General features: G+C 53.3%; 1 long non-coding RNA gene across 1 annotated transcript; it reads left to right on the top strand.

Annotated features, from left to right (window-relative positions):
- Nucleotides 1–12,116: 12,116 nt before the first annotated feature.
- LOC117063039 lies at nucleotides 12,117–17,782 on the top strand. Its single transcript, XR_004428686.1, has 2 exons — nucleotides 12,117–12,174; nucleotides 17,553–17,782. It is a non-coding gene; the product is annotated as an uncharacterized LOC117063039 (long non-coding RNA).
- The last annotated feature ends 4,612 nt before the right edge of the window (nucleotides 17,783–22,394 follow it).

Below are 22,394 nucleotides of genomic sequence, written 5' to 3'. Positions count from 1 at the left end.
CCACCTCCTCCCTGGGCACCTGATGACGCCTGGATCCCCGGTCATCCAGGGCTGTGCAGGGACAAAGGGCCCTTCAGGAAATGCTAGAACTTAAACTCTGCTTCCCCCAACTTCTCTCTGCTGTCGTCACTTTCATTTCTTAGTTTAATGAGCTTTTTCTCTGTGGAAAGAGCTGCCAGCCACCTTTCTTGAGTGGTTTGCGTAGGAGGAGGGGGTTCCCTCCAGGTCCTTCCCAAGGTCTTGGGCATCTTCCTGCAGAGTTGCACTTCTCGGGTGTGTGGCTGAAGCTTTCAGGCACACTGGAAAGTGTCTTCTCCATTTCTTAGCAGTAAATTTCCTCCTTGATGACTTTTCTGCGAGTTTCTCCTGATGTTCTTATTGTAGGGCAGGCAGGATGGGGAGTTTTGCCTGAAGCCTCTGAGTCTCACTTGCAAGCTGTGGCCTTGCAGACTGCAAAGATGCTGCCTCAATTTGCAGACTCTTCAACTGCAAGCGCTTCATTTGTTTGATTTTCTTCACGTGGCTTTTATCTGGCTTTTCTCCCTCAAGCCTCCTTAAAGAATCATCTAAGCTAACAGCATTGATTGTTTCTTCAAATCATTTTCTGACAGATTGTCTTGGTCTCCATTTTCCAGTGCCTTCTTTCTGTCTGATTCCAAGCTGCAATCTTCTCCAAAGTGAGCACGAAAGCTTATCTCCAGCATGGTTCAGTCAGAGGTCTCTGCGGGCTGTCACCGCATCCTGTCCCATGCACATGTTCTGGTTTCCAAGACTTCTCTCCATGCCTTCGTTCCTTCGTTCCTGCCCTCTCTCCTTCTGTGCCATAGGTGCTGGGGAGAGAAGTTGGTATGATCTGGATGTTTTATGGTGTTTTTTTGTTTTGTTTTGTTTTGATATGGAGTTTTGCTCTGTCACCCAGGCCGGAGTGCAGTGGCGTGATCTCGGCTCACTGCAACCTCTGCCTCCTGGGTCCAAGCGATTCTCCTGCCTCAGCCTCCCGAGTAGCTAGGATTACAGGCGCCAGTTACCACGCCCGGCTAATTTTTGTGTTTTTAGTAGAGACGGGGCTTCACCATGTTGGCCAAGCTGGTCTTGAACTCCCAACCTCAGGTGATCCACCCACCTCGGCCTCCCAAAATACTGGGATTACAGGTGTGAGCCACCACGCCCGGCCTGATCTGGATGTTTGCTCCCTGCACATCTCATGTTGAAATGTGATCCCCAGTGTTAAAGGTGGGCCTGGAGGGAGGGGTTTGGGTCTTGGAGGCAGATCCCTCATGAATGGCTCGGTTCTGTCCTTGCAGTAATAGTGAGTTCTCACTCCATGAGTTCATGCCAGATCTGATTGTTTAAAAGAGCCTGACATCTCCCCTCTCTCTCTCTTGCATCTGTTCTTGCCATGTGACATGCTAGCTCCCTCTTCACCTTCTGCCATGACTGAAAGCTTCCTGAAGCCTCACCAGCAGCAGATGCTGGCATTGTGCTTCCTGTTCAGCCTGCAGAACTGTCAGCCAAATAAACCTCTTTTCTTTTTTTTTTTTTTGACAGAGTCCTGCTCTGTCACCCAGGCTGGAGTGCCGTGGTGAGATCTCAGCTTACTGCAACCTCTGCCTCCTAGTTCAAGCCTCAGCCTCCCAAGTAGCTGAGATTACAGGTGCCTGCCACCATGCCCAGCTAATTTTTTTTTTTTTTTTTTTCAGTACAGACAGAGTTTCACCATGTTGGCCAGGCTGGTCTCAAAATCCTGACCTTGTGATCTGCCTGCTTCGGCCTCCCAACCTCTTTTCTTTGTAAATTACCCAGCCTCAGGTATTCCTTTATAGCAATGCAAAATGGGCTAATTCAGCAGTTTCAGGTTTTCCTGAAGAAGAGTGAAGATGAAGGTTTTTAGCCAAACCATTGGTATCTCCTTTAGAAGTCATTCTGTATTATTCGGAGATGCTTTCAGGATGTGTTTGGCATCAGTCACTTGGGATTGGTGGGATTTTGATGCATCATTCAGGGACCCTGTCTGTGCACCAAGGTGAGTCCATGTCACCACATGGAATGAAGATTTGGGGGTTGTTATCTATTTTTTTTTTCTAAAGGGTCTCCCTCATCGTCAAGTGAAGAGGCAGACCCGCCACATCTTCATCAAGTGCTGCCAGCTGGCTGTATCTCCAGGGACCTGATCTCCACAGCAGGGCATCGTGGGCTCCCCACCTGTGCCATCACTCCAAGCTGCTCCCTGACTTGACTCTTCAACTCAGGTGGAAAGTCTCTTGGCTAGTTCTTTTTCTCTTTTTAAAGTATGTCGGGTCTTTACATAAAGTCAATGATAGCAGCATTTACCAGAATCTTCCAAGCAAACCTAGAGCCTTGGGTCTCATCTTTCAGACCACACCAGCAGAGCAGAGCACAGCACAGCTGCCCCAGGCCCAGCTGGAAGGACACACGCTGGCCATCAGCAGGCCCTCCTCAGCTACGAGGGGCCCCGCAGCTCTGCCCGTGTTTGCCAGTGTCCTGTTGACTACAACTGACCACATGGAAGCCCAAACAAGTGCCCAGCCACCAGGGCAGCCTGCCATGGGCTGGAGAGCAGAGGCCAGGCTCCATGAGCCCATGCCTTCTGGTCGCTTGCTCTGGCCACTGCTCAAATGGACTGTGACCCCATGTCCAGCACACTGGGGAAGTGGGAAAGGCCGAGGCAGCACAGGCCCTCCTGGGCCTCCAGGAAACCTAAAGGAACAGCCAGGACCCCTTGTGTGCTCAAAAGCTCATGAGGGCACGTGGAGGGTGTGGAGGCCGCCTAGGGGACTTGAGTGCCATGTCCCCAGGTGAGGCTCCACCTTCTCATGTTAGCTGTCTCCTGCAGCTGGAAGCCTAACCTTCCTACAAGGTCACAGGGCTCTCTTTAAAGTCCCCTCTCTCCCTGCCCCCTCTCCTTGTTCCTGAAGGCCCCTCCCTCATTTGTGTCTGCTTATCTGCTGGGCAGGGGCAGAGGACCAAACGGCTTCATGGAAGGCCTACTTTTCACTCATGAGAAATAGGGAGAAATTCATGGAATAGGCCATGTCTTAAGGTTTTATGGGTGTTCAGTGGAGCTGCTTTGTCCCCATTCAATCCAAGCATTCCTGGAAGGTGAGAGGAAATTCTCCTGGGTGTAACCACGACCAGACCCCACCAGGTTTTGAGCATGCAGTCCCCTGGTTGCCTGGGGTCCACAAGGGCGCCAAGTCTTCAGAAGTGTGCTCTGTGGAGTGGCTGTCCCAGCAGTGGGGCCTTCCTTCCACTGAACTTGTCACCTCGTCTGTCTTTCTTTCGTCCTTTCTCTTTCTTTCCTTTCTTTCTTTTCTTTCTTTCTTTCTTTCCTTCTTTCTTTCCTTTCTTTGAGACAGAGTCTCACACTGTCACCCAGCCTGGAGCGCAGTGGCATGATCTCGGCTCACTGCAACTTCCACCTCCTGGGTTCCAGCGATTCTCATGCTGCAGCCTCCCAAGTACCTGGGATTACAGGCATGCACCGCCACACCCGGCTAATTTTTGTATTTTTAGTAAAGACGGTGTTTTGCCATGTTGACCGGGCTGATCTCCAACTCCTGACCTCAAGTGTTCCACCTACCTCGGCCTCCCAAAGTGCTGGGATTACAGGTGTGAGCCCGGCCCACCTCTTATTTCTTTAAACAACATCTCCCTCTCTAGGCCTCTCTGGCAGGCTCAGATCAGAACCCCCTTGCCGATCACGCGCCCAGCTGCAGTGATTTCCCCTTGGGTCTGGGGGACCAGATAGGCACCTAGAAGCAGGACACAGGTCCAGGGAGGACAGGCCACACTGCCGCAGCCCCCGCTCCCTGCACCTGCACTCTGCACCCCTGCTCCCAGCCTCTGGTGGAGGAGCTGGCCTTTGCTCCGGCTGTGGTTCCAGGGCTGGCAGTATGGTGATCAGTTTTATATCAGGCTTCTTCTCAAGATTTCATCTGAACAAATGTTTCCTCAGCTACAAAAATCAGTCAACACTGAACAGGACACTTGTAAATGATTAAACTGGTAAATCCTGTGTGTGTGTGTGTGTGTGTGTGTGTGTGTGTGTGTGTCTGTGTATATATATATACACACACACATATATATATACACACACACATATATATACACACACACACATATATACACATATATATATAAATACACACACATATATTTTCCCACAATAAAAAAAATCAATCAATCAAACATCAGACCAGGTCATCTCTAAGACTCTAAGGTACTCAGATTCTACACTGTAAAGTCTAAGATGTCACCTTTGGCCAGGCACGGTAGCTCACGCCTGTGATCCTCCATTTTGGGATGCCGAGGAGGGAGGATTACTTGAGATCAGGAGTTCGAGACCAGCCTTGCCAACATGGCGAAACTCCATCTCTACTAAGAAAAACACAAAATTTAGCCGGGAGTGGTGGCAGGCGCCTCCCAGTTACTCAGGAAGCTGAGGCAGGAGGATCACTTGAACCTGGGAGACGGAGGTTGCAGTGAGCAGAAATGGCACCACTGCACTTCAGCCTGGGTGACAGAGTGAGATTGTCTCAAAAAAACAACAAAAAAAATGCATAAAGAGAGGTGGGAGAGACATTTTGGCAACAGCAGCCAAAAATCAGAGAACAGCGCTTATCTTACGTTTTGTTGTCTCCAAATGCAGTCTCCCAAATAGGATGAGAAGTCAAAGGACTAAATATATACAAAGGTTAAATCCAAATACTTATATAACAAGATGAGAAGGATTTTTAAAAAACATCTCTTTAGCAATTGGCACCAGATTTCCTCTTGGTGACGGGGAGAGGACTGTCTTTGTCCAGAAAATACTATGAGTGGCGCCTGCTGTGGGTGACAGGCCAAGGCTCTCGGCCTCCAGGAGGGTGGGGGCTGTTCTGCATAAGACCAAGGGGACAATCTGCTATTTTTGTTCCTAAGCAGGGCAGGGGTAGAGGAGGCCCCTGAGATGGGGAGGAGGGGTAAGAGGGGGAGACAGAGCACCGGATGATGGAGAAGGCTGGCGGTGTGGAAGAGCAGCAACCTCAGTGCTGGGAACCGTGCCCACTGCACAGTGTGGAGGTGCTCAGTGCTGCCCAGGGAGGTCTTCTTGTCAGGATAGAGGCACTGAGAGGGGCTGAAATTCCTGGGCAGAATTCCTGAGGGAACAAAGCCCAGAGGCTGCTGCGGTCCTGGGAACTCGGCAAACTTGGGCAAGACCTTGAGCCTCCTCCAGCCATGGAGCACAGAGGGCGGAGTGGACACGACCCAGGTTTCCAGGGTCCAGGCATCTGAGTGACACCTAAAGAAGGTAGGGACAGCCCAGGCACAGTGGCTCACGCCTGTAATCCCAACACTCTGGGAGGCTGAGGCGGGTGGATCACTTGAGGTCAGGAGTTTGAGGCCAGCCTGACCAACATGGTGAAACCCGTCTCTAATAAAATACAAAAATTAGTTGAGCGGGGCGCGGTGGCTCAAGCCTGTAATCCCAGCACTTTGGGAGGCCGAGACGGGCGGATCACGAGGTCAGGAGATCGAGACCATCCTGGCTAACACGGTGAAACCCCGTCTCTACTAAAAATACAAAAAACTAGCTGGGCGAGGTGGCAGGCGCCTGTAGTCCCAGCTACTCGGGAGACTGAGGCAGGAGAATGGCGTAAACCCAGGAGGCGGAGCTTGCAGTGAGCTGAGGTCTGGCCACTGCACTCCAGCCTGGGTGACAAAGCGAGACTCCGTATCAAAAAAAAAAAAAAAAAATTAGTTGAGTGTGGGGGTGGGCGCCTATAGTCCTAGCCACACGGGTGGCTGAGGCAGGAGAATCACTTGAACCCAGGAGGCAGAGGTTGCAGTGAACCGCGATTGTGCCACTGCACTCCAGGCTGGGTGACAGAGCGAGACTCCATGGCAAAAAAAAAAAAAAAAAAAGGAGGTGGTGGGGACACAGCACCCCGGATTCCCGTGGAAGATGATCTTCCGCTGCCTAACCAGCCCCCAGCCAGACCTGCGAGCCTGGCTTCCAGATATACAAACCCTTGGAGGAAGTGAGGGGCCCCTCCCCAAGAGGGGAAATCCTGCCTCACCTTGACCACCCTCAGATGGCTTTGTTGTTTCCACAGCGGAGAAGGGGGGACCCTCTGGGCATAGGGGGTTTCCCAGGCCTTTCCGTACTAGGGACCTGCTTTCTTCTCAAAAACATCCGGTCAGCCCAGTACAGCCGCAGCTGTGCTCAAAATAACCTCACAGCAAGGGCTGGTGGAGCCTCCTCAGTTAAAAATAACCTGCAGTGGCCGGGCGCGGTGGCTCATGCCTGTAATCCCAGCACTTTGGGAGGCCAAGGTGAGCAGATCACGAGGTCAGGAGATTGAGACCATCCTGGCTAATACGATGAAACCCCGTCTCCACTAAAAATACAAAAACTTAGCCAGATGTGGTGGCACGCACCTGTAGTCCCAGCTACTCAGGAGGCTGAGGCAGGAGAACTGCTTGAACCGGGAGGTGGAGGCTGCAGTGAGCCAAGATGGTGCCACTGCACTTCAGCCTGGGTGACAGGGCGAGACTCTGTCTCAAAAAATAAATAACCTGCAGCTGCTGCATCCGGACAGAGCTCGGGGCCCCCACGGGACTCACGCTCTCCATGAGGGAAAGGCCTCCCCGCCCCCTGAGGCTAAGGGACAGACAGCACACGCGGGGCTTCCTAGGTGCCAGCTGCTGCTCTCCCTTAAACTCCGCATCAGCCCTGTGATGTGGGCACTGGCCTGGCTTGGCTCTATGTCCCCACCCAACTCTCATCTTGAATTGTAATCCCCACGTGGGGAGGTTGGGGGTGATTGGATCATGGGGACGGTTTCCCCCTGCTGTTCTCGTGATAGCAAGTGAGTTCTCACGAGACTTGATGGTTTTCTAGGGCAGTTTTCCCTGTTCCTGCTCACTGCCGCTCTCTCCTGCTGTCCTGTGAAGAAGGTGTTGGTTCCTCCTTCCACCAAGATTCTAAGTGTCCTTAGGCCTCCCCAGCCATGCAGAACTCTGAGTCAATTAAACCTCTTTCCTTTACTGGTCTCGGTTATTTATTTATCGCAGTAAGAGAAGAGACCGACACAGGCACCACTGTCATCATTGCACAAAAGAGGACGCATATGCACAGAGATGTTAATTAACCAGCCCAAAGTGCCACAGCTCCGGAGTGGCAGAGCCAGGCTCAAGCCCGGCAGTGTGGCCAAGTCTGTGGCCCTACGTGTTGCCTGTTCCTCCTTTTTTTTTTTTTTGAGACGGAGTGTCGCTGTGTCGCCCAGGCTGGAGTGCAGTGGCCGGATCTCAGCTCACTGCAAGCTCCGCCTCCCGGGTTCACGCCATTCTCCTGCCTCAGCCTCCCGAATAGCTGGGACTACAGGCGCCCACCACCTCGCCCGGCTAGTTTTTTGTATTTTTTAGTAGAGACGGGATTTCACCGTGGTAGCCAGGATGATCTCGATCTCCCAGCACTTTGGCTCGGCCTCACCAAAGTGCTGGGATTACAGGCTTGAGCCACCGCGCCCGACCGCCTGTTCCTCCTTCTGAGCCAGGAAATAGTGAGGGGCTGAGCCTGCTCCCTCTGCTTGGGTAAGTCGCTGCCCCTCAGCCTCACCTCACCTCAAAGTCAGGTAAGCAGCCCATTCACAGCTGGGGATGTGAGGTCAGGTGCAGCCAACGTGGAGACCTGGTCCAGGCGAGGCGCTTCTGAGCGGTAGCGACGCCAATTCCACAGATGGGAACGCTGAGGTCCACAGGGAGGGGTGGGGTGCGTCTGAGCGGAGAACCAGCTCCCCGGAACCCCAGCCCGTGCCCTTCACTGACATCTGTCCCTCATACCACTCACACTTTATATTTGTATTCTGTTTTGTACTTTTCAAAGCAATTTCTTGTCTACCTTCTGATTTGACCTTGATCACCCAGAGGACAGTCAGGAGCACAAACCTACCCTAGTGGCCTTGGCCTAAAGCTCTTCAATGGCTTCTTGTTTTCCTTGCCCCCCTCCCCACCCACCGCACTGCCGGGCCCCCTGCTCTGCCTGCCACCCTCTCCCACATCTCTGATCTCCCCTCTGTGTGTGTTGGACTGGTCACCCGTCTCCCTCCATCCCTCACTGCTTTTGAGCTCCCTCTTCCCCTGGCCTAGGACACTCTCTGCCCTCTACGCAGTAGCCCTGCTCCCCTTTCTCAGCTCAGCCCAGCCCACCCTGACACCCTCAGCCCCGCGGCCGCAGGTTGAGCCCCGTGATAGACTCCGCCCACAGATTGCCCTTCCTTCCCAACCTTCTCAGAGCTGCCAATGATGGCATTATTTGCATTTTGTCTACTTCTTAAAAAACTTGTGTTTTAGGTTTAGGAGTATGTGTTCAGGTTTGTTATATAGGCAAATTGCATGTCATGGGGACTTGGTGTAAGGATTATTTTGCTACCCAGGTAATAAGCACAGTAGGTGGTTTTCTGATTCTCGCCACCTCCCCCCCCCGCCCCGTTAGGCCCCAGTGTCTTGCTGTCTTCTTTGGTGCCTCCATGTGTACTTACATTTTACCTGTTTAACCTCAGTCCATCTCACACAGCCATAAGCTCTAGGGGGAGGGTTTGCATCTGTTTTTCTCCAAGCTCTGGCCCCCCAGTGCCCTGGGCCTAGCTCAGTGCCCACCATGCAGTCAGCGTCTGTGATAACGTGGACAGGCCTTCCCCACTAATGGACGGGGGCTGAACCCAGAACAATGAGGAGAGACTTGCCAGAGGTGGAGCTGGGCCCGGGGTGCCTGTCTATCCAGCCGTGGCCACAACAGCCAGCTGTGGAGTTGGGGACACAACCCTGGCACCTCCCATCAGGCAGGAGGGGAGCCTGCAAGTGCTCAGAGGACAAAGGTCAACACTCCTGTCTGTGGTTTCTGATGTGTGAGATGATCTGTGTGAAGGTGACTCAATCACAGACGTCACAGTTCCCTCCAGTCACGTGACACATGCCCTGTTTTATTCAGTCTCATGACGTTGTGGGTTAGGAATTCAGTAGGGCTGGACTGAGCAATTTTCTGCTCCTTGTGGCACTGACTGGGGTCACTGAGTGGTGTGCAGCTGGTGGAGGGGCTGGCCTAGAAGGTCTCAGACAGCGGCCCTCATGCTGGGCACTCGGCAGGGTGAGGAAATGACCGGGTCCTTGTCCCTCTCCAGGGACTCTCAGGGCCTCTCCACACCTGGGGGTTGAGCTTGCTTCAAGAGACCAAGGTGGAAACCACCCATCTTTGTAAAGTCCAGGCCCAGTCTAGGCTGGCACAGTCACCTCTGCTGTACCCTACACAGGCCAGCTTAGGCTCAGAGGACCAGACCCCACCTCTCAAGGCAGATATTATTGTCTCTTCTTACGGATAGGTAGGTTGAGGCTCAGAGACATGAAGTATCCAAGGTCACAGAACTTACCTGGGACTCACACCTGGAGATTCACACGTGGGACTGCAGCCTGGAGTGTAAACCTAAAGTCCGGGCTCTGGGCTGGGCACAGTGGCTCATGCCTGTAATCCCAGTGCTTTGGGAGGCCAAGGCAGGAGCATCACTTGAGGCCAGGAGTTTGAAACCAACCTGGGAAACATAGCAAGACCCTGTCTCTACAGAAATGAAAAATAAAATTAGCCAGGAGCGGTAGCGCATGCTTGTGGTCCCAGCTCCTTGAGAGGCTGAGGCGGGAGGATTGCCTGAGCCCAGGAGCCTGAGGCTGCAGTGAGCCATGACTGAGGCACTGCCCTCCAGCCTGAGCGACAGAGACCTAGACTCTAAACAGATAAAGCCTGAACTCCCCTCCCAGGCTGCCCTGCCTTCCTCAGTGCTTGCTACGGTGGCGTGGATGGGTCAGGACTGACTGAGCCAACGCCCACATCTCACCGGTGCTTCCCAGCCTGGCTGCTCAGCTAAACAACTTGTATGATCACAGGTCCCTTGGCCCTGCCTGTAGGGGGTTGACTTGAATTGGTCTGAGGTGGAGTCTGGACATTGGTATTTTTTAAAGTGCTCAGGTGATTTCCATTAAAGCCAAGGCTGAGCACCCTTGGTTACAACCAGAGGCTCCCCTCCCTTGCCTGCTCCTGCCTGGAGGGCCCCCCTGAGCGTCCAGCCCCTCCCTCCAATCACTGGGGAAGGGAGACTGGGACCTGCTCAGCAGTCGTCCCTGGTGCATACTTGGGGTACAGAGCAGAAGGGGGCAGATGGGGCTGGCCCACCCCACACCATTGTGTTGTAGTGCCGAACTCCCAGGAGTCCAAAAATACTAAATGTAAAGCTGACCTTCTAGATCCTTGTGAAGGCATATTTATAAGAGGCTGGAACACATTTTATTTAATAGTTTGTCAGCTATATGACTTTTAAATATTTAGACTCAGAGTAGGTGGGCCTCCAATTCTACCCTTGCCTCAGTGCCTGGAAGTATTAGGGTAAAGTCTGCAAAGTACCCAATTCTCTGAAAACACCCAGCTGAGGCATTGGTACAAGCAGCCCCCTTTCCGGAAGGCCCTCGCCCATGTCTGCCTGGTTGATCTGGTTCTTCCCTCAAGTTTCAGCCCAGATTCTCACTCTCCTGAGCAGACAGGCCTCCATAGCCTTTGTTCCTTCCCTCTCAGCACTCTCTGGCCGGCTTGTGCGTTTGCATGAAGACCTGCTAACAGCAGGAGCTGGGGACTCCTTGAAGACTCTGACCTTGGCCGACTCCTGCAAGAATTCTCAGGCCCTGGCATGCGTGCCAGCACAAGTGTTGCCCAGGGCAGGTTCGGTGGACACGTCTACAGTTCATTCGCCCACTTTAGTCCATTTGCTTAAGACACCCTTCCCTGGCAATCTGTAAGGGGCACACATACTGCCTGGGGCTCTCATTAAACTGCAGATTCCAGTTCTGTAGGTCTGAGAGGGGCCTAAGATTTCTGCAGTTCTAACCAGCTCCCAGGTGAGGCCAATGCTGCTGGCTCAGGGACCACACTTTGCGTAGTGAGGCTTTAGAGCTCATTATCTTCCAGGAAGACAAATGCAACACAGGTGTTGCCTGTAGTCAATCCTTCAGCAACTGCTATGGATGCTGCGACTCTGAAATCGGGCTGCACCTGTCCAGCAGTCCCGTGAGAGAGTCTATGAATAAGCAGCAAAGTAGACTCCTCACTGAGGAGGGCAATTCAGGGACTTAGGAAGTCAGGGATGCCCAGAAAGTACACAAGGGGACTGGGAATCCAGGCTGCAACCTCTGGGCCCAGAGGCCTGGGTTCCAGGCTCAACACAATTGCTGCTCGCCCAGTGACCTCGCGTGAGACACCTCCTCTCTCTGGGCCTCTGCACCTCCTATCTGCCATGAGATGGGAAACTCTTCCAAAGAAAGGAGGGCTGGACGCTGGTGAGCTGGCATTATTGGCAAGAGCAGGTGTGATCAGCTCTGACCATGAGCCAAACACCATTCTGCCCACGTTCTCTATATCAGTGTCTTTAACCCTCAGGGCGACCCTCAGAGGTGGGAACTGTTCTTATTACCTTTTCACCAAGAGAAAACTGAAGCCCAGAGAACACAATTGCTGTTAAGACCCCAGGCAGTCTGGCTCCCAGCCCTCTACTGAACCCTCTTGTCACTCTGCCTCTCCAGCCGGAGGCTGTGGAACCATAATAGGTTCATTCTGCAGGAAGTCAATATGCGAGACGCCGCATTGCAGCAGAGAGACAGGTTTAATCAATGTAGGGCCACCAAGTGAGGAGATGGGAGGAAACCCCCCAATCCATCATCTCCCCAAGGAGTTCGTGGCTCGAATTTTTAAGGGTTTTGAAGTGGGTCAAAGTGTGGAGGTCCTTGATTGGTGGAAGAGTGCAGTTACAGGACAGGGAGATGAAGAAACCGCAGATTCTGTTCCTCTGTGGGGGTCTTCAAGCTGGTTGGCATCAGCTGTTCTGATGGAATTCAGGATCTGCTTAAGCAATTCTTAAACAAAATTCCTATGACTCTAAGGTCAGAGATCCTATCAGTTGGAACCATGGGGATGTGAACTGTCCATACCTAGGGCTACGTGACTTTATGTTACAAGGAAGTAGGTCAAAGGACAGCCTGATGAATGCTTAATGATAGCTACATGACTGTCCACAATTCTTGTTAACCCTGTGAGAATGGCTTCAGCTGGGGCTGCACTAGGTTAAAGAGAGAAGAAGGGTAAGGACCTCAGCCCTTCTTTCCTGCCCAGACCACAGCCTGCAAACCTCCTCGGGTCCCCTCTGGCTCCAGGGCTCTGGCTGCAGACAGATCAGAAAGGACCCTGGGTCTGTCCCACCCCAGCCAGGCAGCCGAGAGCGCTCAGAGCAGGTGCTGCCCAAATGTTCCTGGATATGGTGGGACCTTCTGCTAGGCAGGCTCTTACTCATAGATTTGGGGGCTGCTTGTTTTAAAACACCCTGTTAGGTTTAAAACAATCTGAGCTTCCCCCAGCCAAGTCCCTATCTCATTGTGTTGTCTGTTTGCTTGTCTGTCTTGTCCTCTAAACTTTGCACTCTCAGAAACGGGGCTGTGTTCCCTCCTTAGGTCTCCAGCTCAGTGTCCGGCACACAGTGGGTGCTGAACTGACTTGCTCCTAGTTTCCCCTTTAGAAGTGCTGGGATGCAGTGACAACGCGCTTCCGAATCTTGCCACCAGAGGGCAGGCGCGCACAGCAGCCAAGTGTGAGCAGCGCGGCAGAGGGCAGGTGGGGCTAGGAGGGTCCCTGGACATCCAGCAGGCAGGGAAGGGCCAGGTGCAGAGGGTAAATGAGGACGGGGCCTTGGGGGAGTCTCTTCAATTCCCATACGGATTCCAGAGACTCCTTTTCTCTTCCTTCCCCTCCATTTCCCTGCCATCTCTTTTCCACTCCCTCCCTCCCCTTCAATGTTGACCAGGGTCCAGTTTTGACTTTGTGTGACTCTGGGCCAGAAACCTCTGCTAAGTTGTAGTTTCCTCATCTGTAAAATAAGGAAGTAGTGCTAATACCCAATTCGGTGCATTTCCCTATCTTTCCTTCCTCGGGCTTTGGGACTCTTTGTAGGGTCATGTTTCTCAGCTCTCCATGGGGAGCTCCAGACTGTGACCCAGGCAAAGCCAGGGGCTCTTTGGAGTGAGCTGCCTCCTCCTTAAGTCTCCTCTGCCCCCTGCCTGGGAGAGGACACCTGCAGGCCTGGCCCGGTGGGGCTGAGTGGGGCTGGCAGGGTGGATGGGCTGGGAGCTGTGGCAGCCATGCTGGGTACACGCAGGACATCAGCTGGGCCTGTTCCACTCAAGCATAAATGAGCAGGCAGGCATGAATGAATGAATGAATGAATGAGTGAATGAATGGGAGAAACTCAGGCCTGGCTTCAGAGTACTTGTAGCAAAGGGATTTTCATACCCACTGCCAGTGGAACCCGGAAGCCTCCTAAGCCTCTTGGAGCTCAGCTCGAGTGGAGTCCACTGAGGGCTTGCCCTCTTTTAGAAGCCTCTTGTCCCTTTTGGACTCCTCACTGGCAGAGGCCTGAGAGGACCCTTGGTCTAAGCTTTCTGGGGGTGAGGGGAGGAGTCTGCTAACTGGGAGGGTTTACCCAACGTCATGTATTTATTCCTCATCAAACAAACACAACCTAGCCACCCCTCCGGGACTGTGCTGTGTCTGGGCTGTGAGCATCCCGAGGGACTGCAGCGGGAAGGGGTGGAGGGGCCGGAGTGCTCTGAGGGGAGCCAGGGAAGTCCTCTCCGAGGAGGGGGCTTTTGAGCAGGAGGCCTGTGCTTTGAGCAGAGATCCCACAGAGGGTCCCAGGTCAGCTGGACCGGCACTTCGGAGAAGTCACTGACCAAAGAATCAGAGGCAGGGGGCCCCATGAGCCGAGCCAGTCCCGGCCCTAGGGAATGAGGGCAAAGTGGCAGCCTGTGGCCAGACAGCAGTGCTGGGTCCAGGGGCTTCTAGCTCCCACGCCCACTCACAGCATACTGTCTCCAGGGGAAGGGTTTCTGGGCGGGCCCAGGAAATGGGGATGTGTCATCGAGTGGGTGCTCAGTCCCCAGCAGAGCTCACGGCTGACAGGCAGGCCCAGTCTCTCCTGTCACTGGATCCCACCTGCAGGGACTTGCCCGGAGCTGACCTAAATTTCCTGGCCACTCTGTCGACACCTCCAGGGCGGGGCAAGGCATGGCTTCACAGAAGCCCAAACAGAATTCGTGACCAACAGCACAGAGACTCAACCTCCACCTGGCCTAGGGAGCCCAGCTCCACCTGGGGCTCAAAGGGCTGCTGCGGTGGCTTCCTGGGCACTGCCTGACCCTGACCTCTCCCAGAAGCTGGCCTCTCAGTGGGTGGGGGCAGACAGCACCCCGGGAGGATTTAGAAACATGGCAGGCGGGGGGATCTAGGGCAGAGGGTGCCGTGTGTGTTCCAGGCTTGTTTCCTCTTTGTGAGTCTTCCAGTTTGCTTTGCAGGGAAGTAGACTCATTTCAGACCCAGGAGAAACAGTGGGCTTCGGCAGGGCCGCCCCGGGCCCACCTCCTGGAGTCTTGCTCCCTGCTCCATCCAGGCTCCGGGCTCTCCCGCTGCTCTGGGGAAGTCAGAGCCTCCCATCTTGGCAGCAGCCCCCACCCCCAACCTCCGCACACTCAGTTCTCTTGCCACACAGCCTAGAAAATTCTGCCTCTGGCTTGGGGCTCCATTTGCTGAGCCAAGATGAGGCATGAATCACAGGGTTGCGAACTGCCTGAGGCTGTCTGGAACCCGCAGACCTCAGAGCCCGCAGAGCTGCAGCCCCTTCCCCCACCGAGTCCCTGGGCGCTGTCATCGTCGCTGGCTTCTCTGTTCTTCTCTCACTGAGCCTGCCGTAGTTAAAACAGTTTCAATCTCAAGGCAGGTCAGGTCTTGGGAGCCCAGACAGCTCCTGGGCACAGGGGTTTGTCAGCCTGATCAGAATAAGCAAATAGTATTCTTTTTAGATTTTTTTTTCTTGGATTACAAAGTCACAATTAAGTCTTTCTAGGCTGGGCGCGGTGACTCACGCCTGTAATCCCAGCACTTTGGGAGGCCAAGGCGGGAGGATCACTTGAGGTCAGGAGTTTGAAAGTAGCCTGGCCAACATAGTGAAACCCTGTCTCACTGAAAATACAAAAATTAGCTGGGCGTGGTGGCACATGCCTCTAATCCCAGCTACTCGGGAGGCTGAGGCAGGAGAATGGCATGAACCCAGGAGGCAGAGGTTGCAGTGAGCCGAGATCACACCACTGCACTCCAGCCTGGGCGACAGAGAGACTTCGACTCAAAAAAAAAAAAAAAAAAAAAAAAAGGCTTTCTAATAATTCTGGACTCCCAAATGCTCCCGCAAACAGATCCAGGCACTCCAGTTTGAGCCCTGTTGAGAGAACAGGGAGTTGGTGTGGGATCAGCCTGGGGCTGGCTGTGCAGCATTTGAGGGGCCAGCTTCTCTGAGCCAGCTATCTGAGGGGCTGCCTTCTCTGAGCTTTGGTTCTGAATCTAAGGCTCCTCATGCTCTGGCATCCTTGCCTCTGATTCCTTGGAAATGCCCCAGGCCCTGTGGCTGGTCAGACGCTGGGCTCCAGGCAAGGCTCGTGGCTGAGTCCAGAGGGGCTGTGGGCCAGCCTCCTGGCATTGGTAGGTCAGCAGCCCAGGAAAGCTCCGTGTTGTCCATCAAGGAGGGGACAGGGGTCTGGGCAGCACAGCGTGCTGTCCCTAGGGGGAATGCCAGCCTCCTCCTCTAGGGCCCTGGGAGAGAAATCCTGAGAGCCCAGTACTTTCTCCTCCACGGCCCACCTGAAACCTGGCCTCAGTTCTTCTCCTGAAGCCAGGAAAGGTGCTGCCTTAGTTTCTTACAAGAGGATTGGGAAAAAGAAATGTGAGAGCTGGACAAACGGCGCCAGGGACCAAGCCCAGAGCTTTCTCTGCACACACAGCCACTGTAGACATTTGGACCAGAAGGTCTTCAGTGCACACTTGGCCGATTGCTCCACATAAGAGGGCGGGCCCAGATTCAAGGTGCACTGTCAGGGACACCCGGGCTTCTTGGCTCCCGGCCAGATGTTGGGCAACAGCTCCAATACCTGTGCGCCTCAGCGTCCACATCTGCCAGTGCTCTCGGAGAATTAGGCCATGGAATCAACACCTAAGCATCCAGGCAGAGGTGGGAGAGTCGCCTGAGAAGCAGGGCTGGCCACATTGGCTACCTGCCTCCATTTCCTCTTCCTAACAGTATCCCAGGGTGCAAAATTGGAATGACCTCTTCCACACAGGAGAAGGTCTGGTGGGACCAGCCTTCAAGGCCCTCCATCCCCACCTGCTCCACTGCCCCTGCCGCCCTCTTGCAGGTAAGGGACAGGCTCCTGCACAGCCTGGTCAGTCACTGCTCCCTCCTGGAGTCTGGCTATTGAAAAGAGGGACAAAGAAACTGGCTGCGGTGCCTCACTCCTCTTGAGGGGCTAAGAGATAGCTGCCTGCCCTGACTGCTGGGCTCTGAGTCAGAGGTGGTGATTCCTGCTCCAAAGCCTCTGGAAATGTCCTGGGTGTTAGCCATGCCCAAGCCTGAGTTCCACCCTCCTCTGAACTTGGTTTCTGTTATTATCTCAATTATGTTCCGTTATGGTTTTGTTTTTGGTTTTTTTTTTGAGATGGTGTTTCGCTCTTTTTGTCCAGGCTGGAGTGCAATGGTGTGATCTCGGCTCACTGCAACCTCCACCTCCCGAGTTCAAGCAATTCTCCTGTCTCAGCCTCCCAAGTAGCTGGGATGACAGGCGCCTGCCACCACGCCCAGATACTTTTTGTGTTTTTAGTAGAGACAGAGTTTCACCATATTGGCCAGGATGGTCCCGAACTCCTGATCTCCGATGATCTGCCTGCCTTGGTCTCCCAAAGTGCAGGGTTACAGGCGTGAACCACCACACCTGGGCCCGTTATGGTTTAATTTGTCTTGCTGTGCTCTGAATGTTTATGTCCCCCCAAAATTAATATGTTGAAATCTTATCCTCCAATGTGATGGTATTGGGGGTGGGGCCTTCAGGAGGTGATTAGGTCAAGAGGGTGGAGCCCTTATCAAAGAGGGCCAAGGGAGCTCATCCATGCCCCCTTCCACTAAGTGTGGACACAGCTAGAAGGTGCCATGTATGAGCCAGAAAGCAGATCCTCACCAGCCATATCCGCCAGCACCTTGTTCTTGGACTTCCCAGCCTCCAGAACTGCAAGAAATAAATGTCTGCTATTTATAAGCTACCAATTTATGATGTCTTATTATAGCAGCCTGAACAAACTAAGATGGTTCCCTCAAAACTCATATGTGGAAGTTCTAACCCCAGTACTTCAAAATGTGACCTTGTTTAGAACTAGGATCATTGCAGATGTAATTAGTTAACAGTAAGTGGGCTCCTGATCCAATATGGCTGGTGTTCTTACAGAAAGGGGAAATGTGGACATACACACATATACAGGAAAATACCACATAAAGGTGAAGCTTGCCATCTGCAAGCCAAGGAGAGGGGCCTGGAACACACCCTTCCCTCAGAGCTCTTGGAAGGAACCAACCCTGTTGACACCTTGATTTCAGACTTCCAGCCTCCAGGACTTAAATTTGAGAGGAAATAGATAAATTGAAGAAGGAATTCTTGAAGCTGCAACACAGAAGTCCTGCCTGAGTTTCCAGCCTGCCGTCCTGTGGAGTTTGGACTCAAGCTGCAACATCAGCTCGCCTAAGGTTCAGCCTGCTGGCCAAATTTCAGACTTGCCAGCTCCCACAATTGTGTGAGATCATTATTAAAGTTGGTCTCTCTCTCTGCCTCGGTCTCTGTTTCTCTTGAGAACCCTAATACAATCTCCCACATATCCTTCCAATAAATTATTTTCTGCTTAAGTTCATTTAAGTTTTATTGGTTTGCAATTAAAAAAAAAAACCCGATATGACAGAATGAGAGATTCTTCTATTTTAATTGAACTTATTAACACAGCTTTTAAAAATGCTAATAAGAACAGCCAAGTGCTTATTTAAGTTTGGATAAAGGAGACGCACAAGGCTGGAGCTGGCAAGCTCCCTCCCACACAGAGCAAGCAGCTCGGTCAGCAACACTTCACACATCTGTCCAGTTGGCAGAGCCCCTCTGTCTGGGAGTATCCATGCAAGGGGACCCACATCTATTTCTGGCCAGGCGCTGCCACCCCTCACTGCTGCCTCCAGTACAACCTCCTCCCCATATAGATAATTGCATTTCAAAGCACAAGTTTCCAATCACACAGCAACCTTCTAGAAAGCCAGTGGTGCTACTGAAAAACCTTGGAGCCCAGGAGGAAGGCTGTAGCTCTCCCCACCCACCCGGAACTCTCTGGGCCTCGGTTCCTGTGTGCCCAGTGCTGGACACAGCCACCGCGTGAAGGGGTCCTTGGGAGTGGCCATGGGTATTCATGGTGCTACGTCTGCTTGCCATGAAGAGATGCCATGATCTTGCAGGGACCTTCCTGGATGTGGACAGCCAACCCCAGGCTTGGCATGCCAGGGTATCTCCTTCTCTGCAGCCCTCTCATCACCCCGTGTCCACTTCAACATCACCTCTTTCCCTTTGGTGTGACCCTGGGCAATTCCGGGTGTCCTTGGGGTCTTGGTTTCTCCTCTGGAACATGGAGGAGGAACATAGCAGTGAGGACACCACTGTTTACACCCCGCACAGGCCTGGCCACCGTGGGGGTCTTTGTTCTGCCGGTGCTGGAGGGCAACGGGTAGGCTTCCCTAGGACACAGGCAGAGTAAGTGATGCAGCCCCCCTGCCCCCCACCGGGAAGACACCCAGGTCGAGCAGGTTCGGGCACCCGGCAAGGCAGCGGGAGAGTGGCTGAGTCCAGAGGGGCTGTGGGCCAGCCTCCTGGCATTGGTAGGTCAGCAGCCCAGGAAAGCTCCGTGTTGTCCATCAAGGAGGGGACAGGGTCCCTAGGGGGAATGCCAGCCTCCTCCTCTAGGGCCCTGGGAGAGAAATCCTGAGAGCCCAGTACTTTCTCCTCCACGGCCCACCTGAAACCTGGCCTCAGTTCTTCTCCTGAAGCCAGGAAAGGTGCTGCCTTAGTTTCTCACAAGAGGATTGGGAAAAAGAAATGTGAGAGCTGGAGGAACGGCTCCAGGAACCAAGCCCAGAACTTTCTCTGCACACACAGCCACTGTAGACATTTGGACCAGGCCGGTGGCCCTCCAGTTTCCTCCTGGCTTTTCTCACCGACAGCACTGGCTGATTCCAGGAGACCCCTCTGCCCTTCGTGCTGAGACCCTCTCCCAGGCAGGGACAGAAAGGCCAAGATTGACAAGAGACCACTGGGTGCAGCAGGCAGCCCTGCTCCACTGCAGCCTGGCTGTGTGATGCTGGCCAAGAAACTCAACCTGTGCGCAAGAAAACAGGCAAAGCCTGCCAGGCCATTCCCGCTGACAGGATGCACTCTCGTGTCTGTGATGAGCCCACATGGTGCTGAGCACAGAGATGCCCCGACAGAGTGGCCGACATGCCCTCACCCTCAGAGATGGCCGAGCTGAATGCCTAAAGCCTCCCAAGCAGGCCTGGGATTCACTCTCATCCAACAAACATGGGTGTTAGGCACCCTAATTGTCTCTCTCCTCTGCCTTGAGAACCCTTGGAATCTGTGGGTGAAAACCAGCAGGCCTCACACAGCCCCCAAGCGGGACGCACCCAGCCTCTGGAGCAAACAGACAGACAGGCTGCCTGGGCCCAGCCCAGCTAAAGGAGACGGGACTCGCTGCCCTGACCCCTGGGGCAGGGGCTAGGGGGTCTCGGGTGTCCCAACATGATGTTCCTGAATCATGGCCTGGATTACCCCAGAGGGCGGGCTTGGAACATGCACAGGTCACAGCGCAGCAACCAGGCAGGTGCTCGCAGCTGGCAACAGGTGTCCTGGCTGCACCCAGCCCGGGAGGGGGGTCACAGGGCGTGGCCGGGTGACAGGTGAAACTCTGAGCAGACAGGCGGGGCTGATGGGCGGGTGTGTGTGCTTACACCCGCTTGCACTCTCAGTCTCTGTCTCTCTCTCACACACACACTGCACACCCACACAAGCAAACACACAGACATGCACCCAAGAACATGCGTGCACGCATGTGGACAGGGCGGTTTCCGCAGCCTTCCCTTGTTCTCCAAATGTTCTCTAGGACCCAGGTCACCTGCTGTGGCCGCTGCTTCTCCCTGTATGAGCTTCTGATGGGCAGTGACGGTCTCCTGGCACAGGTGCCCAGTAAGTTCTGCAGTAAGGATGGGTGGATGGGTGAAAAGATGATGTGGGGGTGGATGAAGGCAGTCATGGTGCCCCTCTCCTTAGTCCTCACGATTTCATTCAGATGGGCTTATAGCAGTGGCTGGAAACAACTCTCTGTTAACAACAACAACAACAAAACCCACTTCAATGACCTTTAAAATAACTTCCAAATAACAAGCAGAACTAAAATGTAAAAGTGCTTCCTTCCCTTCTGCATGGAAGCACCGAAGGGCATTTGTGACATGCGTGTTTGGGTAGATAGACAGCACTTGAATATGGTTGGCCTGAGTGGGTTTATGTTACCACTCCATGGGAAACTGTCCAACTGTGTTTTTATTTCAGAATTCCCATCCCTGCTTTTCATAACAGGCCTACAAATCTCTCTCCCAGGCTAGGGGGTGGTCACAATACTCTCTCTCTCTCTCTCTCCCTTTTCTCATCTCCCTCGTCATGCACTTAAGGTAAAAAACAAAACAGGCGGGGCGCGGTGGCTCACGCCTGTAATCCCAGCACTTTGCGAGGCCAAGGCGGGCAGATTGCAAGGTCAGGAGACCACCCTGGTCAACATGATGAAACCCCATCTCTACTAAAAATACAAAAATTAGCTGTGCGTGGTGGCGGGCGCCTGTAATCCCAGCTACTCAGGAGGCTGAGGCAGGAGAATCGCTTGAACCCAGAAGACGGCCGTTGCAGTGAACCGAGATTGTGCCACTGCACTCCAGCCTCGGCGACAGAGCAAGACTCTGTCAAAAAATAATAAATAAATACCTAAACTAACCAAGAAGCCGAAAAAGAACTGAATTATCACCTGGACCTCTCTACTATACCTATGAGGTATGACCTTAGCAGATTAACCCCTCAGTTTCCTCTTCTGTTAACTATGCATACCTCCCTGGGTTGTTTTGTTTGTTTGTTTGCGTTTGTTTGTTTGTTTTTATGAGATGGGGTCTCACTCTATTGCCAGGCTGGAGTGCAGTGGCATGGTCTCCACTCACTGTAAACTCCGCCTCCTGGGTTCAAGCATTTCTCCAGCCTCAGCCCCCTGAGTAGCTGGGATTACAGGCACCCGCCACCACGCCTGGCTAATTTTTGTATTTTTAGTAGAGATGGGGTTTCACTATGTCGACCAACCTGCTCTAGAACTCCTGGCCTCAGGTAATCCGCCCGCCTCAGCCTCCCAAAGTGCTAGGATTACAGCCCTGAGCCAACGTGCCTGGCCTGGGTTTTTATGAAAACGACATGAATTCATGTTAGTTTATGCTTTTCAAACTGGGGATAAATTCCCTTGAGAAAATTCAGAAATGCATTGAAGGTTATGGAGCCACGGGATAAACATGTTTCTTCATATTGAAGTGGCAAAGATTTGAAGAAATCATCCTGTATTTCCTGTTAAAGCAAACATGACTCAGAATAGAGGGTAATGCAGAAATGCAAGCATTTTTAAGCTAAAACTCAGGACTGGAAAGAAATGTCAAGCTTGGAACTCATAGTGCTGGGCTCTGCCCCTCACCACACCAACGTTCAGTTTCTCCCCCGTTCAGGTTGAATTGTGCCCCCCCAAAAGAGATGTTTTTGTCCTGACCCCCGGCACCTGTGAGGGTGAACCTATTTCGAAATTGAATCTTTGCAGAGTAATCAAGTTAAGATGAGGCCACTAGGATGGACTGTCATCCAATACAACTGTCCTTATAAGAGGAAGACAGTGCCACATGAGGACAGTGACACACAGGGAGATGCCTTGTGGGGACGGGCAGAGACCAGGACACCAGGGGCTCCCGGCCAGGCCAGCAGCTGGAAAGGCAGGCAGGATTCTGCCCAGAATATCAGAAGGCCTGGCAATGCCCCTGTCTTGATTTTGGAGCTCCTGGGTCCCGAACTGTGAGGGAGTAAATGGCGAAGTGTCAGCCACCTGAGTCTGTGCAGAGGTTCAGCACAGAGTCCAGGGAACAGATAATGCTGTGGGGGGGAGCGTGGGGGAGGAGGAGGTGGCGAGGACCCCTGTCCCCCATCCTGGTGGAGGCCCAAAGGTGTTTTAAGTGTCCCATCACTGCCATGACTGCTGGCAGAAAGTCCTGGCAATGATCTCGCATGTCGGGGGCTCAGGAAGGGAAGTCCACTTGCCCACACGAACGGGGTGTCCGAGTGGCCTG

This window comes from Trachypithecus francoisi, unplaced genomic scaffold (assembly GCF_009764315.1).
Source record: "Trachypithecus francoisi isolate TF-2019V2 unplaced genomic scaffold, Tfra_2.0 Lachesis_group17, whole genome shotgun sequence".
Classification (NCBI taxonomy): Eukaryota; Metazoa; Chordata; class Mammalia; order Primates; family Cercopithecidae; genus Trachypithecus; species Trachypithecus francoisi.
This window is presented reverse-complemented; position numbering and strand designations above follow the sequence as displayed.